General features: G+C 37.3%; 1 pseudogene; it reads left to right on the plus strand.

Moving 5' to 3' along the window:
- The window catches only part of LOC132165006 (uncharacterized), a 14,438-nt pseudogene extending 5,128 nt beyond the window's left edge, over positions 1–9,310 (plus strand).
- The last annotated feature ends 7,118 nt before the right edge of the window (positions 9,311–16,428 follow it).

Below are 16,428 nucleotides of genomic sequence, written 5' to 3' on the forward strand. Positions count from 1 at the left end.
AGTTTGGAATTGAAGAGTCATACTTTCTGGTCTGGCACAAATGTCTTGGGTAAGATGTGTTTGTCATGAAAAGCCTTAGTCTGCTCCTTATAAAGGCGAGCACTATCATATGCATCTCGCCGCAGCTCCTCCAACTCTGTCGACTAAAGTTTTCGGTGGGGGCCGGTTGCTTGCATGTTGAAATTGAACTGCTCAATTGCCCACAGAGCCTTGTGTTCTAATTCCACAGGGAGGTGACACGCCTTGCCATATACCAGCCTATAGGGAGACATTCCAATGGGGGTTTTGTAAGGTGTGCGGTAGGCCCAAAATGCATCATTGAGGCGCAAGGACCAATCATTTCAATCTGGCCTAACCATCTTCTCCAGAATATGCTTAATCTCCCGGTTAGAAACTTCCACTTGGCCACTTGTTTGAGGATGGTACGGAGTGGCTACTTTATGTGTGACAGAGTACTTGAAAAGCAAGGCTTTGAAAAACTGGGTGCAAAAGTGTCTACCTCCATCACTGATGATAGCCCGAGGAGTACCAAATCTACTGAAAATGTTGGCTTGGAGAAACTTTACCACAACCTTGTGATCATTGGTCTCTTTGTGGCAATGGCTTCTACCCACTTAGAGACATAATCCACTCCTACCAAAATGTACTCATGTCCACAAGATGGTGGGAAGGGTCCCATGAAGTCGGTACCCCAAACATAAAAAATCTCGACAAGGAGGATGGGGTTCAATTGCATCATGTCCCTCCGAGACATTGCTCCTAGGCGTTGACATCTCTCACAAGCTCGGGAAAAATTATAGGCATCTTTGAACAAGGTGGACTATGTGAATCCGCATTGGAGAACCTTGGCTGCTATCTTCTTAGCACTGAAATGACTTCCGCAAGCTAAAGAATGACAAAAAGTGAGAATGCTGGAAAATTCACTCTCAGGGACACAGCGTCGGATGATCTGATCAGCACAATATTTGAACAACTCTGGATCTTCCCAAAAATAGAGTCGAACTTGCTTGAAGAAGCGGTCCTTATCATGCTTAGACCAATGAAAAGGAATCCGTCCTGTAGCTAAATAATTGACAATATCGACATACCATGGCCGATTTTTCGGAGTGATTTTAAATAATTGCTCATCTGGGAACGAGTCATGAACAGGAACAGACTGGGGTGTCTTAAATAAAATTCGTGACAGATGGTCGGCAACAACATTCTCAGTACCCTTCTTGTCCCAAATCTCAATATCAAATTCTTGCAGAACTAGTATCCAGCGGATCAATTTTGGCTTTGTTTCCTTCTTGGCCAGCAAATGTCGTAGAGCAGCATGATCAGAAAAAATGATAACCTTTGATCCCAAAAGATATGAGCGTAATTTATCCAGAACAAAGACCACAGGTAGCAATTCTTTCTCGGTGGTTGTGTAATTTACTTGAGCATCCATTAGAGTCTTGCTAGTATAATAAATGACATGAGAAAGCTTGCCTACCCGTTGTCCCAAAACTGCACCCACAGCATAGTCAGACACATCACACATGATTTCAAAGGGCAAAGACCAGTCAGGAGGCTGCATGATGGGGTAAAAAATAACAGAGACCGGAACTTCTGGAATGCCTTGTGACATGCTTCATCAAAGTGAAAAGGGGCATCCTTAGCAAGCAAGTTACATAAGGGCCTTGCAATTTTACTGAAGTCCTTGATGAAACGGCGATAGAAGTCGGCATGCCCTAGGAAAGAACGGATCTGCTTCACTGAAGTGGGCGGCGGTAGATTTTCAATTAGCTCAACTTTAGCCTGGTCCACCTCAATACCTCTTTTGGACACTATATAGCCCAAAACTATATCTTCCTGCACCATGAAGTGGCTCTTCTCCCAACTTAGAATCATGTTAGTTTCTTTGCAACGTTGAAGCACAAATGAAAGATTATGGAGACATTTATCAAATGAAGATCAAAAAACAGAAAAGTCATCCATAAATATCTTCAAAAATTTCTCCACCATGTCCGAGAAGATAGACATCATACATCTCTGGAATGTGGCAGGTGCATTGCATAAGCCAAAAGGCATGCGTAGGTAAGCAAAGGTGCCAAATGGACATGTGAATGTCGTGTTCTCTTGGTCTTAGGGATCAACTGCAACCCTATTATACCCGGAATAGTCGTCTAAGAAGCAATAGTAGCTTTGGCCAGCAAGACGCTCCAAAATTTGATCAATGAATGAAAGCGGGAAGTGATCCTTCCGAGTATGGGAATTGAGCTTCCGGTAGTCGATGTAGACACGCCATCCCATGGTTGTGCGCTGTGGAACCAACTCTCCACCAGAATTCTCCACGACGATGATGCCGGATTTCTTTGGAACTACTTGAGTGGGGCTCACCCATTTGCTATCTGAGATAGGGTAGATGATGCCTATATCAAGTAACTTACTACCTCTTTCATCACTACCTCTTTCATGTTGGGATTCAGCCGGCGCTATGCCTCACGGGAAGGTCGAGCATCTTCTCCCAAAAGGATCTGGTGCACACAGATAAAGGGGTCGATGCCTTTCAAATTTACCACGGTCCATCCAATGGCCTCTTTATATTCCTTTAATACTACTAACAGACTATCCTCTTGGCCCTTTTGAAGGTCGGAACCAATGATGATCGGCAGAGTGTTGTTAGATCCAAGAAATGCATACTTGAGCTTTGCTAGCAGGGACTTCAACTCAAGTTTCGGTGGAGACAGCAGAGAACGAACAGGAGGAGTGCTCGATGTCACAGGTAGGGGCTCCTTTACTACTCTCCATGGATGGAAATTTGCACTTGCGGTTGTTTCTAACAAATCCCGGACCTCTTTGATGTACTGGTCAGTGGTGAACTCTTTAAAGTTGAAGTAATTCAAGCAGGCTTCCACTGGATCCTTTGTCAGGAGACTGGGTAATGAATCTTCTACATATTCTTCAATGTTGTCCAAAAAGAAACACTCATTCTGATCAGGAGCATGCTGAAATGCAGTAAAGATATTCAACAGAACCTTCATATTGCCAAATGATATCTCCATGACTCCAGTTCGACAATTGATACATGCATTTGCTGTGGCTAAGAAAGGGCGCCCAAGGATGACAGGAACCAACTTATCAAGATTGGGCACAGGCTCGGTATCAAGCACTATAAAGTTGACTGGGAAGAAAAATTTATCCACCTAGATGATCACATCTTCTACAATCCCTCTAGGCTTCTTAATCGACCGATCAGCTAGTTGCAGAATCACTGTGGTGGGCTTCAGCTCCCCTAGGCCGAACTGCTGATATACTGAATAGGGAAGTAAATTCACACCAGCTCCCAGATCTAAGAATGCCTTATCAATTTCCCTTTTTCCAATGATGTATGAAATTGTAGGGGCCCCGGGGTCCTTGAACTTTGGAGGAGTGTTGTGCTTAATCAGGGAACTCACTTGCTCAGTCAGAAGGACTTTCTTGGGGATGTTATTCCTGGTCTTCCTCTTTTGAGTACACAAGTCTTTAAGGAACTTGGCATAGGCAGGCACTTGTGCGATGGCGTCAAGAAGAGGGAGATTGATTTTTACCTGTTTGAACATCTCCATCATTCCTTGAATTTTCTCTCCTTGTTTCCCAAAGTGGGACAGCGTCTTGAGACATTCTGGGAAGGGGGCTCGTGGCTCATATGGAATCTCTAGAGTGGGAGCTACTGATGATGAAGCCTCATTGCTTACTTGCTTGCATTTATCCTTCTGCAGATTCTGTGCAACCTCCGTGTGCTCATCCTTCTTCTCCTCCACATGATTGTTAACTATTCTTCCGCTTCTCAAGGTGGTGATGGCTTGAACTTGCTGATGGCATTAGGTGCCCTCATCTACCATGTAGTGCCCCTTAGGATTTACCACCGACTGACTCGGAAGCTTTCCTTCGTCCCTTCTATTGATGGTGTTGGCAAGTTGTCTGACTTGAGCTTCTAGCTTGGCAATGGATTGGGAGTGTGAGTTTACTATTTCCTCTTGAGATTTGACCGTCTGCTTTATCTCGCCTGCCAGCTCACCCATTATTTTGAGCACCCGATCCTCAAAATTAGAATATGTGGCCTGGTATTGCTGCTATGGAGGTCAGTAAGTGGAATGATGTTGATAAGGCTACCTGTTGGATTGAGCTTGATTGTGTGGCCTTGGGGCTGAGTTGCCCGAATTTGGATTCTGCCATGAGAAATTTGGATGATTTCACCTGGGGTTGTAAGAATTTGAGTACGGATCATTACCAGGTCTGGAGAAAGCTGCATTAACCTGCTCATTAGCAATATTAGTATAATTTTGGTAACAGGACAGTTATTTACATGATGCATAGGACTGGAACAAAATGAACATGGTTCAGGTAATGTATGCGTGTGAGCAGCATTAGGAGCAAAACCAGCAATCATCCATTGGTCTAGCTTCTTGGTGATAGCCTCAACTACTTGGTTAGCCATGTTTGGGGAATGGCCTGCTTCATACAAACTCTCTGTCTTGAGTGCTTTAGGTGCTGGTGCCCTTCGTTTGGTGGAAACCTGTTGAAGAGAATTGTTACTCAAATTTTCAAACATAGCCCATGCTTCATCTTTGCTTTTTAACATGAAAGTTCTCCCACATGATGCATCCACCATTTTTCTATTGGGCTCGGTCAGGCCATTATAGAAACACTGCACGATCTGCCATTTCGGGACAGCGTGGTGTGGACATGATCTAAGCAAGCTCTGCAGCCTATCCTAAGTCTCATGGAAATCTTCTCCCTCATATTGGGAGAAGGTAGTGATAGCTCTCCTAGTGTCATTGGTCATTCCTATGGGATAATAGTTCTTAAGAAATTCTTGCTGCAATTGAGGCCAAGAAGTGATAGAGTTGGGTGTTAAGGACTGGAACCAATGTTTGGCTTTTTCCTTGAGGGAGAAAGGAAAAAGACGCATCCTTAGGGCATCCTCAGTGAATCCATTCATTTTAGTGGTATCACAGATTGCTTCGAAATCACTGAGGAAGTCATAAGGATTTTCAGTGCTAAGCCCTAGGAAATAAGGTAAACTTCGTGTAGTGCTCGGCTTAATTTCATAATGGGTTGCCGTAATTTCCGGCAGCCGGAGACATGTGAGAGTAGTGTAAGTGGTAGGAAGATAGTGATCTTGCAAAGCTACGTGGTTACCGTCTCCCATGGTCTCAGTGGAACGCTCTTTTAGCAAATTAGGATTCTTTTGGGATCTAATTTGTCTAAGAGTGCATTCAATTTCAAGGTTGCAAGAAATTAATGGAAAAGACAAAGAACGACGACCTAGCATAAACTAAACAGAAAATAAAAAGAACAGACAAAATAAGCTTTAAAAAAAAAAAAACAAAAAACAACTCACAAATGGCCTTAGATGCACTTAAGGTCCTAGATGAAGGTTGCCGCAAGTGCGCTCGATCGCATTGCAGGGTACGCTCGAGCGTACTGCCGCAGATGGGTGCGAGCGCAGGAGAAGAAGGCTCGAGCGCTGCTGGCTTGGGTCCTGCTGGAATGCGTCTGTGCGCTCGATAGCACGCGACCTGCGCTCGATCGCAGTCACAAAGAAGGCAGCTACGGACCTGTTTGCAATTTCTTAAATAAAACAAAAATAAAACACAAAACAGAATTAAAGTTAGCAACTTAAAGTAGAAAAATAAATTATTAAGCTAAAATCAATCCTTAAATTTAGATAATGAAACCGTTAAGCAATCCCCGACAACGGCGCCAAAAATTGATGTGGTATTTTTGTCTAAAAAAATATCAATAATAAAAATAACCACTCACAATAGTACGAATCCGGTAGGATAGGGCTATATTGAGGGTGTTGAACCTCAAGGACTACAAGGGTTTAATTATCAAAATTTAAAAGATTAAAGTTAACTTAATTTAAAAGAGAATGATTTCTTGTGTAGTTTCAAAGTGCATGAAAATAAAGAGAGTAAATATATGAGAGAGAGAGAGAGTAGGGTATTGATTTCACCACGATCCGCACATCAATGGTTGACCATATGTAATTCTAGCAATTCATTCTATGCATGTTATAATTTAAACAAGAAAACATATGAAAATAATTTCATACAATCAACGGAATAGCGTAACCCATCTTTGGTTGGCACGGATCGTCCACCTAAATTACACTAAACTAGGATGTAGTACGATCCGTCTTTCCTAGGTATGGTCTATCTAACCCTATTGATTGCATGCCAATTAAGAACCATTGTATAACCATCATTCTTATAATTACAGAAAATTGAGTTCAATAATAGTAAAATAATTTCTATGACAAGATAAGAATTTTACTAATATTGAATTGGAATTAAAGATCAATTGCATTTAATATGAAGAACATAAATCAATTGTAGCAATCCTCAGAGTTATACAATCAACATGCATAAATTGAAAAGCTAAAAATTAAATACAATCAAACCATTGTGCTTTGAAAGGGTTACATCAATACCCCACAATTGGGTTTAGCTGCTCATGATCTTCTAAGCTTCACAGACAATTTACTGAAATTTAAACATTAGAAAGCGGTGTGTCTGTTGACAATGTTTAGAGTCCTATTTATAGGGCTTAGGAAAATGCTAAAAACCCTAGAAATCCTCAGAAAACCGGAGGTCAGTCTCCCAGTCTAATTGGGAGACTGAAAACCAAATCCACGCTAGAAAACGGTTTCTACCGTGCAATACACGCCCGAGTGCGCTCGATCCGAAGTCTTGTGCACTCGAGCTTAACTGTTGTGCGCACGAGCACATGCATGCTCTGAATCCCTGGCCGCAGACGCTTGAGCGCAGGTGCTCTCGATCTCAAGAGTGCTACGCTCGATCCTAGATCCAGAATGCTCAATTTTTTGCCCTTTTAAGCTCAATTTTCAATGGTTTGTCAAATAAGACCTGATACACAAAAACAAAACAAAATCAAACAAATAACAATGCTAAGGAATTAACATATGTAAATTAAGGGACTTGAATGTGCAACATTCGACACTTATCAAAAGGGCTGGTGGTCAGTTTATAAGTGTGAGAAAAATTCTTACCTCTTAAGCTAACTTTTGGGGTTGAGATAGGCCCAAGACCACCCAACACTCCCCAAATCGGTTGTAGAAGGGGCTGGTGGTTACTTTATAAGTGTGAGGAAAAGCCTCACCTCTTAAGCTAGCTTTTGGGGTTGAGATAGGCCCAAGACCACCAACAAGTGGTATCAGAGCTCAGGTTCGAAAAATCAAATTGACGGCAAATATGGCGAGTACCAAGTTTGAAGTGGAGAAGTTTAATGGGAAGAACAATTTCTCTCTTTGGCAGAGAAAGATGAAGGATTTACTGATTCAACAAGGAGTTCATAATGTGGGTTGCTATTTGAAGGGCAGCAGAGTAGTGCGCCGCACCTCTTGTATTTTCTTCTTGGTTTCATGAGTTAGAGACAAGAGAGAAAATAAAGGAGAGAAGACAAAGAGTGCTGACTGTTTTCTTCTTGATTTTGCAGGAGCCAAAATAAGAGAAAAAAGAAAGGGTGCTATTGTGGAAAAGAAAAAGAAATAGAGAGACCAACCACCATCGTATCCCAGCAAAAGAAGAAGAGTTTGTATTCCTGTCTTTTGTTTTCTCCTTTGAGAATAATTTCTATTATGTGATAGTGAGATTTGAGTGTATTGGGGTTTTGGGTCTGAGTGATTTTCTCTCTACTATATTTTTGTACTCCATCTTTCATAGTGAATTTCTTCGTGATCGCCTCCGCCAGTGAATGTACCTCACATTGAGAGAACCACTTAAATCTTGATGTTATTTTATGTGTGATTGTTCTCGCATTATTTAACCGTAATTGTGATCATGTGTTTTTTGCACAACAACTTATCCATTAAATTTGTAGCTAGGCTCACGTGGGTTCCGTACAAATTTAATGATAAATTTACCCAGATGAAAGATAATTGAAAAAATGATTTTTATAATTTCAAGTGTACATTCGTAATTGAACCAAGGTGCTAATGCATTTAATTACTTGGCTTGATATTTTAATGTGTTTATAATTAGCGGTCCTTAAGTGGAGATTGACATGAGGTCCGGAGAGATGGATGGCTATGATGCCATTTTCCTTAGCCCACATAAGTTTCTCGGTGGCCCTGGATCCCCTGGCAGTCTTCTGATGAGTAATGCCCTTTATCTCCTAAAATCTTTTCCACCGTCAACTTGTGGAGAAGGAACTGTTAATTACGTCAACGGCTTTAATGGAAAGGTAAATTGATCCTCTTGTTTGGATAATTCTGTTGACTTGTCTGCTGGACCCAATTGCCTGAAAAGTTCCAAGCAGCATGTTTATCACATGTACGTTAATCTACCATGCATCGTCAATTGCAGGAAACATTATATGTGGATGACATTGAAGAAAGGGAAACGGTGGCACTCCACAAATAATCCAAACAGTTAGAGCAGCATTGGCTTTCTGGGTAAAGGAATACGTTGGCTACCAAGTGATTGAAAAACAAGAGCAAGCCTACATACGAAGAGCGCTTCAGAGGCTTCTCCCAAACAAGAACATCTGCATTTTAGGAAATACAACCACGAAACGACAAGCCATATTGTCTTTCCTCATTTATAGTACAACCAATTCCACCTTGTCTGGCCTCAAAAACAATAGCAGAGAGATAAGGGATGCGCTTAACATGTGGGGAGAGAGTGGGAACAAGAGAGATAAGCCTCTTCATGGACCATTGGTTGCATCACTCCTGAACGACTTGTTTGGCATCCAGGCTCGAGGTGGGTGCGCTTGTGCTGGACCCTATGGTCACATCCTGCTTAATGTCGATGGCACCCATTCACTTGCCCTCAGAGCTGCTATTTTAGAGGTAATTCCTGCATGCATGCCTTGAGACTATGAAAATTATCATGCGGAAAATCATCATGATTTTCTTACCTTTTTATAGGGCTACGATGGAGCAAAACCCGGATGGGCTAGAATCAGCTTTCCCTACTACATGTCAGAGGAGGAGTTTGAGTTTATTTTAGCTGCACTGGAATTTCTAGCTATTTATGGGCAACGATTCCTTCCTCTGTACTACTTCAATTTGAGAACAGGAAGCTGGACTTTTAAGAAGAAGGCACTTAAGGAGCTACTGATCAGGAAAGAAAATAATTACAATGTTCACGTCTTAAACTTAGAAGATTGCAATTCTAAAGCGTCTGACGACGATGAACAAAGAAATAAGATATGTAAATATAGAAACTATTTAGAAACGGCGAAGCACATTGCCAGTTTGCTTCCCAAGTTCCCTTCTCAGCCTAGACTTCCGGAGGATATGGATACCAACCTTCTTCAATTCAGAGTCTAGTTTAATTAATTCCAATTGTTGTTGTTGTTTTTATTTTTTTTTTTCATCTTCTTTTTTGTAGCCTTTTTTAAATTTTACTGCAAACTTATCATCTTCTCTTCCTAAGAGCAACTCAAACAGATTAGTTAAAAGAGCAATATTAGTTACATTTAACTATTATTGCTCATTTTTCATCTCCAACAAATTAGCTTCAAAAGAGGTAAACTAACCTTTTTGCTACAGTAATGGCAATTTCTTGTTATTCACTGTAGTACAATGTTCATGTTTTTTTAATATTTTTTTTTCTCTCTTCTCTCTCCCTCTCCCTCTTCCTCTTCCTCTTCCTCACCAAGGCATTCTTAGTTTTCTGGACAAACCCACCCAACTGTTGATAATGGCTCAAATTGTCAACAAGTGTGAAGATAATTGCTGGAAAATATCAATATTCAAGTTGGTGGGCTCAAGTCATATTTATCTATAAGAGGATAAGGTTAGTTTTAAAAGGAGTCCAAGAACAACTGGAATTTGATTTTTTGGAGAAAACGTATGTGGATAAACATTTGGGTTGCAATGCTTATCTTCATCATGAAAAGACTTTGTATTCATGATGGTTTCGTTTTTCCAGTAGCAATTAGATTAGAATTGTTTCTCCTATTTTTTCGTGATTAAGCCATTATAAAAGGACATGCAATCCTTGGTTAAGTGGGAATCCGGAAAATTCAAATTGGTGAGAGCATTTTGTGGCATTTACAAAATGTAGAGAGTTTTTCTTTACTGGGTATTTGAGAGGGACAGTTGAGTGGGGTGTACAAGGGGTTAAGGGCTTAGGTTTGAGATATTAAACTTGAGCGGTTCAGGCTTGTACTATTATACTCAATATTTCTCAATAGTAAAGAAGGAGACCGGATCACGCCCCGTGGACGTAGGCATATTGCCGAACCACGTAAACTCTTTGTGTATGTGTGTGATTGATGTGTGTTCTCGTGCGTTTTCTTTTCAAACTTGTCTTTCGCATAAAGGGCTGATGGGAAATTGGTAACCAATTAATTATCAATTTTCCCAACACCAACAATCCCTCCTCTCATATTTCCCTTTAAGTATCAAATCATTCTTCCTCACCTACACCCCATGAGACTGACCCAATCCCTCAAGACCAAGCCTTTGATTTTCTCTTGTTTGTTGCAGTAGCTTTCAATTCCATAAGGTTTGCGAGTAAGAGAGTTGTCCATTCCAGAGAAAGCACCCAAGCCATGAATTTCCTAGCATGAGCACCAAAACAAACAAAATATATGAAATCCAGCTCCTAACTTCACATTAACCACATCTTAAATCATCCGAAATCCAAACAAAAAATTTCCCAGCATGAGCACCAAACCCACCGTCGTTGATGGGGTTCAGATCCACCATAGGCCGATCATATCAAATCCTTTTTCTTCTAGTATCAAATCTTTTTTCTGGCAGCATTGTTTAAGCTCCAAAAATTAAAGTTTTCTTGGGTTGTGGTGGTGTGGAGGGAGAGAGAGGAGAGGGAAGAGATAATTGCAAAGGTTGGCCATGGGGGTTCGGGTTGAGTCGGAGGGAGAGACAAAGTGAGAGAGAGAAAGAGAGAGAGAAGTGAAAAAATAAAAATAAATAAAAAAGATTAAATAATAATATTTAAAGAAAAGTAGAGATTGAAGTAAAGAATATGTTGGAGCTTGTATAGAAAAATGAGTCGGTAAAATAAAGAATATATAGTGTTTTTTCACTAGGTAAAATACGTTTGCTGCCTTGCTGGAGATGGTCTAATACTACTTCTATATACAAAACTAACACCAAATGTCATAAAAAACTATTAAGAAAAAAAAAATAAAAAGAAAGAAAGGAGACGTATACATATAATCCTGGTCCGTAGCATGCTAGCATCCCTTTCCAGGATCGGGATCCCCAGCAATAGCTGGGGAATTGCCCATTATTTTTTTTATTTTTTATTTTTTGAAATCTTGGCCATTAAATCTCATCCAAGGATTTACAAGCCGCCACATGTCCCATTAATTAAAAAAATATATTTTATTATTTAAATTGTAAAAATAAAATAAAAAAAATAAAAAAATATATGGTGGCCGGGTTAAGCCATGGGGGTGGGCCGAAACAACCCCCAAGGGCCAGTGGACCACCCCCGCTTTTGTGGGGTCGAACCACCCCTAGGAGCCGGAGAGGTCCAGGCCCCCAACCGAACTGGGGTGGCTCCCATGGCTTAGTTGGGGTGGCCGGCCACCCCATTTTTTTTTAATTATTTTTTATTTTGTTTTTATATTTTATTTTTACAATTTAAATAATAAAATATTATTTTTTTAATTAGTGGGACACGTGACTACTTGTAGACCTTTGGATGATATTAAATGACTAGAATTGCAAAAAAAAAATTGATGGGCAATTCCCTAGCTTTTGATAGGGATCCCAATCCCCCTTTCGGAGTTAAACTCCATTTTCAATGGGATTGGAGTATAATAATATCTATGATCCTACTGTCTCAGACTTTGTGACAACTTATGACCCATATGCTCTTTTTGGTAAAAGCATTATTTTTATTATTATTATTATTATTTTGTATGTAAAAATTGATTGACGTAAAAAAAAAGTACAAATGTTTTATATGAAAAAGTTAAAAAAAAAAAAATTGTTTTGTAGTTATTATTATTTTTTATTTGAATAGGAGAAATGCTACACTTTTCAATTTTTATTTATTTATTTTTTTAAAAGTTAGTTCACAAATAATGTGTCACCATCATATGAGATTTATTATTTTGAGAAATATGTTTCCAACTCATGAGATGGTAATTGGTAACACAACATTTGTGAATCAACTTTTAATGTTTTTTTTTTTCTTTTTTTTTTAAAGAAATGTTACATTTTTCTTTGAGATAGTAATAAAAAGTAAAGGTAAATATATTATAAGTCTCTGAGTCAATACGCCAAAACTGTAAAATGCCTAAGTTTATTTTTTTGAATTTTTACTCACTTGGTCTATCGAAACTGCAATAAAATCCATACCATTAGATTTTTTCCCAAAGGGTTAACAAGCATCAGTCTCATTGAAATGCACCGTTTCGCCACGTCTACATATTAATTTTTTATTAATTAAATTTAAAAATTAAATTTAAAAAAAAAAAAAAATTGAATGGGTGGCCAACGGTGGGACTGCCATCCTTAGCCACCCCCAACCCCTGTGGGGTGGCTTCTAAGTGGTTAGGGATGGCCTGCAGGCCACCCCTAACCACCCATGGGTGACCGCGAGCCACCCCAAGCCACTCATGGGTTGGCTGCGAGCTACCCCATAAGTATTGGGGGGTGGCAACCCCTACCTCCCCACAGCTGGCCACCCCTCCAAAATAAATAAAAAATATATATGCTAACGTAGAAAAACAATGTGTTTCAATGAGATTGACGCCCGTTAACCCTTTGGGAAAAAATCTAACGGTAGGGATTTTATTCTAGTTTGATTGACCAAGGGAATAAAAAAATTTAAAAAAAAAAAAAAACGTCTACATACCCCCCTCAAACTACTACCAAATTGACAATGCTCCTCCCAAACTTTCAATTGTGATAATGTCTCCCCCAAACTACCAAAAATTGTAAATATTCCCCCAATGACGAAACTACCCTTAATAAATTAAAAATAGAAAAACACTAAAACTTCTAGAAAAAACCTAAAACTAAAATATATATACATAAAGGGTTGCAAATTAAAAAGAAAAAAAAATCCCTTATATAAGAAAAAATTAAAAAAAAAATTCCATTTTTTTTGTTTTGTTTTATAACTTCAATAAATAAAAATTTTCATTTTTAAAAAATTAACAATTTTCGTTTAAGAAAATAAAAATTTTCGTTTTCTATAACAAAATTTAAAAAAAAAAATGTTTTTTTTATTTTAAATAAAAATTTCTGTTTGAAAAAAAAAATCGTTTAAAAAAAATTTTAAAAAATTCGTTCTTTTTAAAATAATTTTTTTTCCTTTTTTAAAAAAAATAATTTTTTTTTTAATTTATAGGGGTATTTTAGTCTTATTGTGAAATATATTTTGAGGGAGACATTGTCAGAATTGAAAGTTTGGAAAGGGAGAAGGGACATTGTCAATTGGGTAGTAGTTTAAGGGAGGTATGTGCGCATTTTACAGTTTTGGTGCGTTGACTGTAAGACTTATAATATATTTACCCAAAAAAGTAATTGATGTGATGTAAAAAGTAAAAATGTGTTAAGTGTTGAATTTTAATGAATAGTGTTTGGCCATTCCATCTTCATTGGAATTTGATTCAAAGTTTGTCTTGTTTGGCAATGGCATGCACAAGTCCCAAAAAAATTGTTTAGCAAAACCCTTTTAAAGTTCTTTTTTTTTTTTTTTTTTTTTTTTTTGTCAATTCTCCAACATTTTAACTTTTTATATCACAACAATTACTTTTTATTATTATTCAAAGAAAAAAAACATTATAAAACCTTTTTTTTTTCTTTTCTTTTTTTTAATTTTTCATTTAAAAAGTCAAACTTTTATATCTTTTATATTACATCAATCACTTCCAAACCACAACTCACCTACTAAGTTCATACCCAAATGAGCCCTTAAACTCTTAAACATTCTACTTTTTGGGGGTAACTTCACTTTATACTTTTAAATTACCACGTGATTTGAGAAACCTCCCTCAAACTTCAAAATCTCTCAATTTGGACCCCTAAACTTTCAATTTCAGTAAATTTGAACCCCTCCGTCAGATTTAGCTGTAAACTTCCCCGATTTACCCTTGAAAAGGCTAAAATATGTCTGATTTTTTTTTTCTAACTTTATTTTTTTAAAATTTTTTTATTTGGAATTAAAGGTAAATTTAGAATTTTATAAAAAATTCAAGGGTATAAACATCATTGTCTCACATTTAATGTTTTAAATCTGATGTAGCAGTTCAAATTGATTGCAATTGAAAATTCAGAAGAACCAAACTGAGAGATTTTGAAGTTTGGAGGGCTTCTCAAATTACGTAATAATTTAGGAATCTAAAATGAAGATACACATACTTTTTATATCACATCAATCATCTTTTATTACTATTTAAATGAAAAACAAAATTCAAAATCTTATATCACGAAAATCACTTTCTACTACAATAAAAAAGGCCCAAAGCCTTTTCCAAACAAGGCCTTTGGACATGAGTTCGTTTGGCAATAGATTTTCCAAAGTCCAATTTTTGTTCAACTCTATAATATTTTTAGGGGAAATACAGTTTACCCCTCTGAAGTATCCACGTATTTACAATTTTATCTAAGACAAATTGCATTTTGGATCTAATTATGCATTTTGGATTGCACTGGAAATGAATCGATTAATCTAAGACAAACTCTAATTAACATATCATAAATGCAATTTTATCAAATCAATTAATTAACATATTATCAAATAATCATCTAATAATAATTTAATTGCATATCAATTATATATGAATCCATTAGTCTAAGACAAATTCTAATTAACATATCATAAATGCAATTTTGTCAAATTAATTAATTAACATATTATCAAATAATCATTGCAAAAGTCTAAATACCATCGTTAAACTATTACCCAATTGACAAAATCTTCCAAACTTTCAATTGTGACAATATCCCTCCTCTAAATTACTAAAACATTGTCAATCTCCCCCCCTAAGACTAGCAAGAAGATAAAAATGCATGCCCCTATAGATTTCTCAATAAGACAAAAATACTCCTATAAATTCGAAAAAAAATTAATTAATTTTATTTTTTTTAAAATTTAATTTAATAAAACAAATTTCTTTTTAAAAAAATATTTTAATGAAAATTTTGAATTTTTTTTTTAAACAGAAATTTTTATTGGGAAAAATGATTTTTTTATAATTATCTTTTAAAAAAGAAAAAATTTTATGTTTTTTAAACGAAATTTTTTATTTTTTGGAAATGAAAAAATTTTAGTTTTTTTTTTTAAAAAAAATTTTATGAAAAAAAAAATTAATATTATAATTAAAAAAAAAGATAATTTTTTATTTAAAACTGACCTTGTAAAAAAAAAAAATTTTTATAAAAAGGATTTTTTTGTTTTAATTTATATATATATATATATATATATATATATATTAGTTTTAGGTTTTTTCTAAAAGTTTTAGTATTTTTTGTGTTTATTTTGTTAAGAGTAGTTTCGTCATTAGGAGGACATTGACAATGTTTTAATAGTTTAGAAGGACATTGTCAATTTGGTACGGTAATTTGAGGGAAGTATGCGAACTTTACTCTCATCTAATAATAATTTAATTGCATATCAATTATATATGAATGAATTGAATAAATTGTATATATATATATATTCAATGAGAGAGAGGAGAGAGAGAGTTCTAGAGATGCGCCGGAGAGAGGGAGAGAGGTGCACTGGATTGGAGGAGCAGCACCGCGGGAGGTGAGAGAGCTGCCGGGGTGACGGAGATTTCACGAGTGAGAAAGAGAGAGAGAGGGAGAGAGGGAGAGAGGGAGTTGATCAGCGTGAGAGGGACAGCTGAGTGATCGTGAGAGAGAGCTGATAGAGAGTGAGCTTAGTGATGAGATCAAGAGGGGCTTAGGCATCAAGGGAGTGGGGACGTGCACGATAGGGGATGTGCCCTGTTGCGATGTCCCAATTATATAATTAAGTGCATTGCTACAGTAAAAAGACCTCTCTTTCTTTAAGGAATCGTTTTACTATTAAAATATCCTTAGTGGGCCGTTTTATTGAAAAGACCCTATCAAAAAATGTTCATAAACCATTTTTTTTTTTTTTTTGTAGGGAGGTTTGCAGATAGATGATGCTATAGTGAGTCCTGGCCCAGTGGACCAGAATCAAAGCACTCCTGGTATATGCAGCAAAAACACTCACAGACAACTTACGACCCATGGTATTTGTTCAAAGTTAATGGACATGACAAGAGTTTATTAGTTGGCGTTCATGAGTCAAAAAGTTCAAGTCAACGTTAATAGAAGGGCAAAAAGTCCTAGCCAACGGCAATATAGATGGTGCAGGAGATGCCCATGTAATAAACGAAACAATGTCCCAGTCAACAGCAAAAGTCCAAATACATCATCGCAACTGGCTGCAGGTTTATCTGCAAAAGCGCAAGGATTATTACTAA

This window comes from Corylus avellana, chromosome ca11, assembly GCF_901000735.1.
Source record: "Corylus avellana chromosome ca11, CavTom2PMs-1.0".
In the NCBI taxonomy this organism is placed as follows: Eukaryota; Viridiplantae; Streptophyta; class Magnoliopsida; order Fagales; family Betulaceae; genus Corylus; species Corylus avellana.